Genomic DNA, 11,875 nt, shown 5'->3' with positions numbered 1-11,875 from the left:
CATAGGGTAATTTTAACAAGGAACGGACACTAGATGCTTGGTTAGTCCCATACGATGCACCATCCGCACACACACACCCACCGGAAGCCGGACGGAACCGTGGGCATTTTTCGACTTGGGACATATTTGCTCGAGCAACGAAACCTAAAAATGCTCAAAAACATTGGTAGTGTGATATTAAGGTGCAAGGTGGGTGAAAAATTAGGTGGAGGATGCCCAAAGTGCCAAACACAACCCACACAAAGGGTACATCCAACACCCTAAAACAAACTACTCCAAGTTAGATACCCAAAAATGTAAGGTTTGCACAATATGAACCGTGGTTGGTCCCCCAAAGTCCCCCCACACCGAGACCTAGGCAGCAGCCGTGACCGCAGAAAATGACCCGACTTCGGAGACCCATAACTCCCTCTAAAAAAATCGAAATGACGAAATGTTTTTTTCCAGCATCAAGTACTCCAAGTAATATTTCCAAACATATATCAAGCTCCCAAAACAAAGCTAATTTGCTACTCCAAAACAGCGTTACAAAAATATATCGCTATTCTGCACACTCAAAGTTTCATGCTACAAAATTGCAGTGGGTGTTTATACAAGCAGTGGCAGAAGTGCAGGGGCTAGACTGAAGATGCATACTCATTACCTTCTCTGGTCTGCCTGCTTCTATCATATCTGGAATCAGAGGAACAACTCGAGGGTGAACATGATCCTTACTAGGCCTGAAGCTCTGGTTTTGCAGATCAGGGAGGATGCCATGAGAAGGATCATAACAAAAATGGGACGAACTGTAATGAATGATGAAAGGACTTGGCTTCAGAAATGGGGCATTGTAGTCTAGTTTTTATGGTAGCTTGGTTTTAATATGATGGCTGTTAGGGGGACTTCAGTTTGATTCAACTGGTTTCTCCTCTCATGTAAGTTGTACTTGTTTTTTGATATCAATATATATATTCTCACATTTCATCAAAAAAAATGTTTCATGCTACAAGACCAAAACTATAAAAAAAGCCTCTATAGGGGGTAGTGGGACCTTGAGCGGCTGGGGCACCATGGGGCATGATGGCGTAGGAATAATACCCCTCACTCCGAGGCGTGGTGCATGGCAAGACCCTAAGATCAAAAAAAGTTTTTTTTTCTTCCGCCATGCAAACCCGTCTCGGGGGCCCGTGACAGGTACGCGTGTTTCGGCATCGTTGGCCGCTATTGTGGCCATCGTGTAAGTCCGCTCAACCCCGAGGCGTGGTAGACGGTGATTCATTTTTCCATCAAAATTTATTTTTGATAAATCACCAAGTCTCGGGGGTACCGTCATAGACGGGATTGGGCATCAATGACATAAAGGACGGGTACACGACGGAGGCCATTGAGTAAGACCCATTGTACGAAGCGTGGTGCATGGTGAAAAAACTTTTATCGTCCGTAAATTATTGTTTTTTTTGAAAAAAATTCTTCTATGACGGGTTTGGGCATCGATGCTTGAATGACGGGTACACGAAGAAGGCCATTGAGTAAGACTCATTTTGTTTTTTTTAAAAAAAATAATTCTTCTATGATGGGATTGGGCATAGATGGCTTGAGAGACGGGAACAAGAAGAAGGTCATCGAGTAATACCCATTTTTTTTTTTAAAAAAAAAGGTTTTTTTTAAATAGTATCGGGTGAACCGTTCATGCTAGGGCCGTTGTCCTCCTACCCGCGTAAAAAGATGTGGTGGGATGGCTAATGGTTTCTAGCAGTTATCTGGTTTGCGGTATTGTAGATACCCAGAATCTGCTGAGACTCCAACAAACACCCGATGATTATCGGACTACAACATGTTTTGGGATCGCAGCGTTTGATCGACAGTTTGTGTACAACTTTACGTCGGAAAACTTAAAACAATTTCGAAAACAAAACATTTCAAAAATACCTGGAGTGTTTAATGCACGACGACGGGGTCTCAATGACACTAACTAGAGTCAAAACCGACACCGGACCAAAAACCGACTCAAAAATTCAAATCCCGACTCCAACATCGAGTCAAACCGAGTCAACCACAAAAATAAAATATCTTCAAGCCTTATATGCTAAGTTTTTCCGGATTCATGTTGGTCAAGTACCAACCATGTGACTACAAAACCTAGGATAGAACAAACCATGATTGCGTTTGTTGTGATAGTGACAACACAACTCGAAGTGCCACGACGTGGCTCGCGCCTCTTTGAGCAGCCCAGGTGGCCACGTCGCTCAAAACTCATACAACCACTCATTCTCCTATAAATACCCCTCAAATGCCACCCATTTGAGACACGCGAGTGTCGGCCCCCTCTTTTCTCCCTTAAAATTCTCGACTCGACTTCTTAAGTCACAATCCGACGCGTGTTTACGACCTACCGATCGTAAACACGAGCCTTACACATTGTTTGGTACCATCATCGTGCATTAAAACACTTCGACCACTACACCATCACTAAACTTTTAAAACACTCTTTTACTTACCAAAATGGTTTTAAACCGAGTTTTTTCCGATCAAACAAGTTGTTACACTTATGTCGGTCACTCGCCATAACCAAACATGTAAGTATGAGGGTGCAAAAATCCTCTTTTATTATGTTTTCATTTGTTTCATGACTTTAACATGCTAAAACATGGAATAAACGAGCCAAAACTGATTTTTGGTCTGAGGCAGAAGCCCCTTAGGTCGCCAACAGGCGCGCGCCTAAATGGGGTACTCAGACCAGAGATCAACCGTGTTTGTTCTCGTCATTTCCCTTAATCCATTTTTCATATTTGTAATCGATTTTTACCATTTCAAGTATTTTCGAAACCTTTTTGTTTCATTTCACACGTTTTAACCATAAAACATTTTTCACCCTTGGTTCTTCATACCATGACGGTTAAATCCGTGTTTCGGTGATAATATTTGGTTAATGACATTTAAGAGGTATTTTAAAGCCTTTTATTTCATTTCTTCACATTTTTCAAACAAACATATTAGTCTCCAACACGAAATCATCCTTGGTTCTACATACCATGCCGGATTTTAACCCGGGTACGATGATGAGTATCGACTAATTACATTCAAAATGGACTTAAAACAATTAGTCCATAATCATTTTCAAAACTATTCATGTCAAGCTTGTCAAACCGAACCCGACACCGAATATTATAAAACAATGATGATTATTCGAGTCTAGTTCTTCAAATCGACAAATGCGGTTTAAACGACCCTTTCAAATCAAACCGGGTTCAAATACCCATTTTTAACACGTTTTATAACGTTTTCTAAATAGTCAGAACTTGGCATACAACCGTTGTCTAACCGCGCCTCAAGCAGGCCTTTTCTTTCTCATTTTCAAAACCAGAGGGAGGCCCCTTACACAGCCGGCTGGCTCGCGCCTCTTATAGCCGTCTGGTACAGGGGCTGTTCCCTTCCAGCATTAGCCCAGGACGATCCCGACTCCGGTTGACCCGGATATAGGACGGATCAGATGACTATTCGTCTATTCAAATCATATTTGCAAAATGCCTTACTAAGACAAATGGATCATGTTATGCACCCTAAACCTAATACGGTAAATGGATGTTTAATTTCCGTCTTGCATGCAAATCAATCATTAATCCAACTTCGACATCTTATACTTGATACGTTGATTAAATCAACCGACTTAGAAACCTCTCACATGTTAGGTTAAAATCATTGGATGTGCATTCATGCATTTAAACCGTTTTATCAACTTTTGCATTCAACCAACCAAGATCGATCAGTAGAGGCCGCTAAACGCGGGCGGGATTGGGTGTCTCATTAAAGGGCTTCCTAATACGTACCTTCACCTCTTACTCAGAAACTTTGGTTAGTGGACGACCTTATCCAGGGCGTAGGAGAGTCATTCTAGAGATAGGATGCTAAAGAGGGACGATTTCCTTATCTTTAGTACATATGTCAAAACGCTGCTTTGTGCTTCGATTTGACCGAGGTATAAAGTGGCATTCGAACGGGTTCCAGGCATCCCACAAATGCTTGGTGGCGACTCCGAACATCTCTAATCGTTTCGAGACCCTTACCGAGACGAAACCGACCGATCTAAAACGATCCGGTCGAAGGCATCTTTACGCCGCCGAGCGTGGCTTTCAAAAGACCGCTGCATGCCCACAGATCGACTGGACTTGCAGGTGGCCCACGACTACGGATCGGTAGGCGGCCCGAATCCGCAGACCGAGACGTGGCACATAACCACATATTGGCGACTCCGCTGGGGAAAACTAGGACACTTACGTCTTTGTGATCCCTAGATGGTGAGACTCGAACGAGGTCTTGGTTGGAATGCAATAATTGATATTACGGTCACAGTCGGGTTCCTTGTCCGGGGCCATAACCTAACCCTTTTCGACCAATTGGCTTGTCCCGTCGGCGTGAGTTTTCTCATCCCCACGTTTCGAACCCCGATTGAGTCAAGCATACCATTGACGTTACACATTTCTGTTTCGTCAAAGAGCTTTCATCACTTTCGAGCACGAGGCTAGGGCACCCTCCTTACACATTTTGTTTGGATTGGTATCTCTCTCGCAAATCGGGGTTTGATTGCTTGGTGTGTAACCCACCCTTTTAAGCCAAAACCCGTGTCAGCATGATGCATAATATAATGAAACTGTGAGTGCTTATGTGCTACTTGATCATAAGTCCTTCCGTGTCATTTCAAACTTTCAAAACATCTTTTTGCGCCGTTATAATGGCCATTTCAAACCTCGGTCTCTCGCCGACCGATGCACGCCTCTCTAGGCCGTCGTAATGACGATTTTCAAACCCGGTTTTGTATAACCATTTCAACACGCCTTTTTAAGCCGTCGTTATGACGATTTTCAAACTCAGTTTTGTATAACCATTTCAACATGCCTTTCTAGGCCATCGTAACGGCGATTTTCAAACCCGGTTTTGTATAACCATTTCAAAATCGCCTTTCTAGGCCGTCGTAATGACGATTTTCAAACTCGATTTTGTATAACCATTTCAAATAGCCTTTCTAGGCCGTTGTAATGACGATTTACAAACTCGGTTTTGTATAACCATTTCAACACGCCTTTCTAGGCCGTCGTAATGACAATTTTCAAACCCGGTTTTGTACGACCATTTCAAAATCACCTTTTTTACGCCGTTATAATCGCCGCGTCTAGACACGGATTTTAACCCGTTTCGCGCCGACAATGGCTCCCTTTCAAAACCCGAGAAAAGCACACACCCTTTTCTCGAGACATTTTCAGATCCCGAGGACCATGCACCGTCCCCGAGACCTCTTCAAACATTTCAAACTCGATTTTCAAAACATACAATTTTGAATTTTAAAATCGTCTTGGGAAACAATACACTGCTTTCTGAGCCGACTCAAACTCAAACCGTCTTTTGCAAATAAACTTAAGACAACCCTTTCAACTGATCGACTTGCGGAGATTTCTATCTTCGGAAGCCGCGAACTAAAGCGACAAATGAATCTTTTTGAAAATTCCTATTTTCGAAAACTTCAGTCCACCATTCCAATTCCGCCTCGTGTCTATCGAGTCAAAGCAAACGTACTTATGGGTCTTTACTTCTGAGTCGTCTCACCACGAGACCCGTCCAATGGCGTCACGCCGTCATGTTGGACTCGTGTCAAAGGTTCGGTCAAACACCGTCACGTCATAAATCGAGTCAGCACCGAGGTACCACACACGGTCACCCCGTCTTGTTGAGTCGATCTTGGTCTCGTCCTCTGTGTTGTCTGCGTTCAGTCTTGGAACCGTGTCGGATTGAGTTGTAATGTGAGACGTTTTTTTGCCTCAGAGCCATGGCCCCGTCTTCAGCTTTATCCAACAACAACAATGATAACAACAGAGATGTCACAACTGATCAGCTAGCCAGCCTGCTTACCGCTCTTAAGGTCACCCTGGATCGCGTCGAGACCCGTATCGACGCCCTGGAGAACAAGGAAATTGGGGAACATAATACCCCACCTCTGACTGAGACTGAAAAGAGGCTGAAACTCTTGGAAGAACAACTCCTAGCCCGGGGTAACTACATCCACCTTGAAAATAACCGAAGGTTCGAACCTGTTGGGGACCAAGCATTACGACAACTTCACCCCGACCGATGTGCCTAAGTTCAAGGGAGTGGAGGACCCACTCAACCACATCCGTGCTTTCAAAGACTACATGGCCATTAAGGGGGTCAAACAGAAACTTTTTACTAGGATCTTCCCATCCTCTTTGGAGCCGATTCCTCGCCAATGGTACTACTCCTTGGACCCGAAAAACCTTACCACCTGGGATGAGATCGCATTGAGTTTGCCAAACAAGATGTCCGACAATGTCGAGATCCAGGCCAACACCCGTACTCTCGAGGTGTTAACCCAAAACGACAAGGAAGGATTCACTGAGTTCCTAACCCGTTGGAGGAAGGTGAGTACTCAATTGGTCAGTAAGCCGAGTGAATAAACTCTGGTGGACAAATTTGTCAACAACCTCCGCCCAGTTTATGCCAACCTGCTGAGGTATCAGAATATCAAAATTTTTCAAGATCTGCAGATTCTGGGGACACGTATTGAGGACGACCTCCGAAAGGGTGTCTTAGCAAAGACCACCGGCAGGGGTTATCAAGGATCCACCTCAACCGGATCTCGCCCTTACGGTCTGACAAACAAGATTGATGAGTTTAACCTCGTCAAACCATCTGCCAAGAAGATTGAACGCCCCCAGAGAGTGTTCACCAACATAGGGTCAACTTATGCAAGTGCCCTGAAAAAGCTCATGGACCAAGGGAAGCTACAACCAATCGGGCCCACCCCGAACCCGGCCGACGCCAAGAAATCCCGATTTTGGAACCCCAACGCCTACTGCCAATATCATCGAGGGAAAGGGCATGATACCGAAAATTGCTTCAAACTCAAGCACCTCATTCAAGACATGATTGATAAGGGATATTTGCCTATACCCCCACCAACTAAGCCAAACAACAAAACGAATCCTCTGGGAATTCACGCCATCTCTGACGATGAGCCGACCCTAGACTGCTCTCATCTCATCTTGCCAATTGACGACGAGGTGAATGTTCTGGAAAAGGATCCTTCGGACGGAGTGTTTGTGTTTAGTGCTGCCACTATGCTCACTATGTTTCAGCAAGTTGAAGAGGCCATTGCCAGCCTTTCTGAGAGAATCACCCGACTTGACGACGCCTATCGTCGACTCATCTTCAATCCCCCGGCACCACGTCCGAGGGAGAATTCCCCAAGCATTCAAAACTACCCACCCTAGGATGGATTGCTCCCGCGACCATTCTGGCATAGACCCCACGAAAATCACCTTCAAAATAACCACCTTCACGAGAATTAGCCTCAAAATAACTACCCTTATAATAACTACTCTCACAAAAATAGCCCTCACAAAACTATCCCCCACAAGAACTACTCACCGAGGAATACCCCTCCAAGGTATCCTCGAGACCCTGAAATTAACGGCATATGGCGGGATGATGTTGAGGATGTCTATGTCATCCCGGGGAAGGAAAAGCGGATGAAGGAAATCGGACATCTCACCCGGTCCTGACGCCCCCATCAAAATCCGAGCAACTCAACGGTCGTTCCAACAACGAATGACCAAATCGTCCCAGAGGTGGACACTCAACCAAAGGCTCCCGAGAACTCAATCCTGAAACAGCTCCAGAAAGCAAAAGCCGAGATCTCAATTTGGCAGTTGATCGCAACGTCTTTTAAGCACCGACAGGCCTGGCTGCAGGCCTTGGGGAAATTAACCGTGCCCTCCACCTCTTCCCCAGAATAAATAGTGGCACACATGACGAGAGATGCCCCTTATCTGAGTAACCCGGTCGTCTTCTCCGACGAGGATATCCCCCTGTTCGGAGCCAATCATAACCTGGCCCTGTATATCACCGTACAATGCCTCCAGAAAAATATACCGATGGTCCTCGTGGATGACGGCTCCGCCGTGAATGTCATTCCTCTCAAAACTGCCCACAGGCTGGGTATCAAGGAATCTGATTTAATCCCAACAAATCAAGGAGTACGCGCCTACGACGGCACTCGTCGCAAGGTCGCTGGGCTAGTCACTTTGACCGTCGCAACCGGGCCATTAGAAAGACAAACCAGTTTTCAAGTGGTCGACATCGACGTGTCCTTCAACATGCTCCTGGGACGTCCATGGATTCACGCCGTCAAGGCAGTCACTTCAACGCTCCACCAAAAGATCAGGATCCCCTTCAACGGGAAAACGATCACGATCCCCGCTTCCCCAATCAAAGCAGTCATGAGAAGAGGGGTAGCCTCCCAAGCCATTGAGGAGGACGACAATGAAATGTGAGGTTTCCAAGCCGTGAACGCCATAACTGATGAATCGGCAACCTCTGAGTGTGACCCGTTCACCAACCTAACGATCAACCGTATCATGATGCGTCAAGGTTATTTCCCGGACTTGCCGCTCAATCCACTAAAGGACTCATTCCCTCCCTTGAAACAGGCTAAGGTCCCCAACATTCCCTTTGGGCTGGGATACGAAACTACCAATGAAGAAATCCGGGAGATGAACCTCCTAATCCGAAAACGCAAGAAGCACGGAGTCATCCTCCGTCCCTACCACCTAACCCCAAACGGATACTTCGTCCCTGAGGGAGAGTCTGAACTCTACCACGGCTTTCCGGAGCCAATCTATGACTCTGTGGCCAAGGCTAGATACCCGCGAGTGGAAGTCTTCCAGGACTGCTACTTTATCCCTGACAACATTAAAGCTGCATCAACCGAGTCCAAACCATCACCATGCCTCGACGGACAAGCTGTCACACTACTATTTGGGGAAGATAACGTCAAACGCCTCGACTATGAGGACATCATCAACATCGCCCTGAAAGACAATCAGTTTGATCCAACCGCCTTGATCTCCGATACTGACCCGGAGAAAGCCACCCAGGGCTGGAGGAAGACCATCAATTGGACCGATCGCCAAGGCCGCATTCTCAAGATCACAACTGGAGAAGGCCCTATGTTCAAGGAGGGAAGTGAAGTAGGATCTGAGTCAGAGTCAGAGTCTGTTATAGCTCTTAACACTCTGGAAGTCCCAGTCAAGGTCCCCTTCCTACTATTTTATCACAAAGTCGTGGCTGAATCAGATGCTGAGTCTACTAAGGTCACCCCTACTCCCATGAAAGGTGACAACCTAGAGCCTGTTCCAGGGGCCACTCCCTCTGTTGTGTCGCCTCTGATTGACCACGAGATGTCTGTCCTCTCCGAGCTTTTCGCTCGTGTCAACTTAATGAACGCTAAGTTTGCTTATGACTCGTCTCAATTTAACTGCAATGCGATTCTGAATGACTATGAGGAATTTGACTTGACTGACTACCCACCTCACTTAGCCAAAGAACTTGACAAACGGGAAACCAGAACCTCCATCATTGAGGAAACCGAGCCTATTAACGTAGGAACCGACAATACACCTCAAGAACTTAGGATAGGGACAACCCTGGACCCCTCAGAAAGACAACAGTTCATTTACCTCCTCCACGAATACAAGGACGTGTTCGCCTGGTCTTACAGAGACATGCCTGGGATTGACAGAGAAATTGCAGAGCACTGGATACCCATTAAACCCGGAGCTAAACCTGTGAAACAGAAGCTACGCCGGATGCGTCCTGAGTGGGCCTTAAAAATCAAAGAAGAAGTGGACAAACAGTTCAAGGCTGGGTTGATCAAAGTATCTGAATACTCGGATTGGGTGGCCAACATTATGCCGGTACCAAAGAAAGACGGACGAATTCGGGTTTGCGTCGACTTCAGGGATATGAACAAGGCAAGTCCAAAGGACGACTTCCCTTTGCCACATGTTGACATTCTGGTAGACAACACTGCCGAACATGCTCTCCTATCATTCATGGACGGGTATGCCGGGTACAACCAGATTTAAATGGCTGAGGAAGACATGCACAAGACTGTGTTCACTACACAGTGGGGTATATATTGCTACACGGTCATGCCTTTCGGCCTCATCAACGCCGGAGCAACCTATCAGAGAACCGCTACCACTCTCCTACATGATATGATGCACACGGAGGTAGAGGTATATGTCAATGACATGATTGTCAAATCAAAAGAACGGGACGGCCACATCAATGCCCTCCGGAAATTCTTCGCTCGTCTGCGGAAATATAACATGAGACTAAATCCTCAGAAGTGTGCATTCGGGGTCACCTCCGGAAAACTCTTGGGTCATGTCGTCAGTAGAAGAGGCATTGAGATTGATCCAACCAAAATCAAAGCCCTTCAACAAATGCCTCGGCTTAAGAACGAGAAGGAGATTTGGGGATTTCTCGGTCAGGTCTAGTACATCAGCCGGTTCATTTCCAAGCTCACTATGATTTGTGAACCAATATTCAGGAAGCTTCATGCCTCCGATCACACCGATTGGGACGACGACTATCAGAAGGCATTCGACAGGATAAAGGAAATCCTATCCAAACCTCCTGTCCTCATGCCACCTCAACCGGGGATTCCTCTATCCCTGTACCTGACTGTACTGACACAGCCATGGGAGCAATACTAGCACAAACACTTAGCAACGAGGAGCGAGCCATCTACTACATCAGCAAAATGTTCATTGAGTACGAGACGAGGTATACCTAACTGGAAAAGACATGCCTTCCCTAGTATGGTCAACAAATAAGCTGCGGCATTACATGCTCAGCTACTCGGTCCACATTTACTCCAAGATGGACCCAGTCAAATACATCTTCGAAAAACCCGTGCTAAACGGAAGGCTGTCTAAGTGGACACTCATGCTGTCCAAGTTTGACCTCAAGTTCGTACCCCTCATGGTTATCAAGGGAAGAGCAGTTGCCGATTTCCTAGCGGAAAATCCCGTCAAACGAGAATCCAACGACCGACACATGGTCACTTCCTGACGAAGACATCCTTTGTGCCGACTCCGACGCATGGGACCTATACTTTGATAGTGCATCTAATATGAGAGGCTTCGGGGTAGGAATCCTTCTAATTTCACCAGAGGGAGAACATGTTCCGATCTCGGTCAAGCTAGACTACGCCGTCACCAACAATGCCGCTGAATATGAAGCATGCCTCATCGTCCTACAAGCAGCCATCACACTTGGCATCAAGAGATTGAGGGTCCATGGCGATTCCTCACTCATCATCAATCAGGTATCCAGATCATGGAAAATCCGATCTGACAGCTTAGCTCACTACCGAGCAAAGATCAATCAAGAGGCCGATTTCTTCGACCAAGTCGACTACTTCCACTTGCCGCGAGAGGAAAATCAATTTGCTCATGCCCTGGCAAAACTTGCCGCGCTCGTCAACATACCTGACGACATGACATCAATGCCCCTACGTGTCGAGAGAAGGGGCGAGCCAGCTCACATTTGTGCCATTATCGACGACGAGGAAAGCCATGATGAACCTTGGTACCAAGCCATCCTCAATTACAAAACCAAAAACGAATTCCCTCCCAACTCTGATCAAAGAGGACAAAGAGCCATCCGTTTACTTGCATCACAATTCGTGATAAACCAAAATCAACTCTACAAAAGAACACCCCAAGGAATTCTCCTCCTTTGCATTGACCATCACAAAGCTAAAAAAGTCATGAGAGAGGTCCACGACGGAGAATGTGGCCCTCACATGAGTGCAATGATGCTTACACGGAAAATCATGCGGCTAGGTTACTACTGGACAACCATGGAAGCCGATTACCGTAACTACGTCAAACATTGCAACAATTGCCAAATCTTCGCCAATATACAACATATACCACCATCCCTTTTATACACCATGACGTCACCCTTGCTTTTCTCAACCTGGGGCATCGACATCATCGGGAAAGTCAACCCGGTAGGCACCAAGGGGCATTGC

Source organism: Silene latifolia, chromosome Y (genome assembly GCF_048544455.1).
Source record: "Silene latifolia isolate original U9 population chromosome Y, ASM4854445v1, whole genome shotgun sequence".
Lineage (NCBI taxonomy): Eukaryota > Viridiplantae > Streptophyta > Magnoliopsida > Caryophyllales > Caryophyllaceae > Silene > Silene latifolia.
Note: the sequence above shows the minus strand (reverse complement) of the source record.